Raw genomic sequence first — 1,427 nt, 5'->3', positions numbered from 1 at the left:
AAGATGCAACAGACATCAGCAATGATATCCCTTGTTCCATGTCCTTCTTATGAATCCAGCTTGAACTATTTTCTGTCAATTCATGCTTGCAGCCATTACCGTATTACCTTTAGTAAAACTTTACTCACGTTCGATATCAAAGATACTGTCTGATGATTTCCACATTCCATTGGGTCACCTCTCTTTTTAATGGCACAAATATGGATCTTTTCCAACACTTGGTCAGATAGTTGTCTTCCAAATTTCTTGGCATAGATGAGTGAGTTCCTTCAGTGCCACCTCACTTTCTTGAAAGATTTCAATTTTTATTCCATCAATTCCTGGTGCCTTGTTCTTTGCCAATTCCTTCAATCTAGCCTACAGAAGGTCAAACAAAGTTTACTTTGACATTGTTGTTTTTTGTTTGTTTGTTTACTGCACAAATTGCATTATTTTAAAGTTCTTGCATCTGTGTTGTTATTAGGAGACTTCAAGTCGGTTCTGACGCTTAGTGACCTTTAAGCACAACTGGGTAACACACGTCCCATCCTGGGCCAACCTCACAATCATTGTTATGTTTGAAACCATTGCTACTGCCACTGTGTCAATCTGTCTTGTTGAGGGTCTTCCTCTTTTTCGTTGAACCTCCAGTGTCAAAAGCATTATGTCTTCTCCAGGGACTGGTATTTCCGGATAATATGTCCAAAGTATGAGAGGTGAAGTTTCCCTATCCTGGCTTCCAAGGAGCATCCTGGTTGTACTTCTTCCAACACAGATTTGTTTATTTTTCTGGGTTTCTATTGTATTTTTAATATTTTTTCCACTACGATAACTAAAATTTTAAAGTTTTTCTATGATGTTCTTTATTAATTGTCCAAATTTCACATGCATATGAGGCTACTTAAAATACCATGGCTTGGGTTAGGTACAATTTAGTCCACAAAATGACATCTTTAACTCTTGAACACTTAGTAATGTCTTTTACATCAGATTTGCCTAACACAATATGTCTTTTGATTTTTTGGTTGCTACTTCTATGAGTGTTGATAGTGAATCCAACCAAAATGAAGTCTTTAACAACTTCAACCAATTCACCATTTATCATGATGTTACTTATTGGTACAGTTTTAAGGATTTTTGTTTCCTTTACATTGACGTTAACTGTATACTGAAAGTATAGATGAGTGAGCACCTCCAGTGTTGCATCAGCTTGTTGAAAGGTTTCCGTTTCTATGGACAATTTCAGTAGTCTTCTTTTTCATCCATACCTTCAGTGCAGCTTGTACTTTTTCCATCAGAACTATCAGTTCTTGATCAAATGCTAACTCTTGAAATGGTTGAACATCAACATTAGACAGTGACTCTGTCTATTTTTTCCATTTTCTTTTGATGCCTTCTGCCATTATTCAATATTTTGCATTTAGAATTGTTCAGTATTCAAAGTCAAG

The sequence above is a fragment of the Chrysochloris asiatica genome, unplaced genomic scaffold (assembly GCF_000296735.1).
Source record: "Chrysochloris asiatica unplaced genomic scaffold, ChrAsi1.0 scaffold00217, whole genome shotgun sequence".
NCBI classification, from domain to species: Eukaryota; Metazoa; Chordata; class Mammalia; order Afrosoricida; family Chrysochloridae; genus Chrysochloris; species Chrysochloris asiatica.
This window is presented reverse-complemented; position numbering follows the sequence as displayed.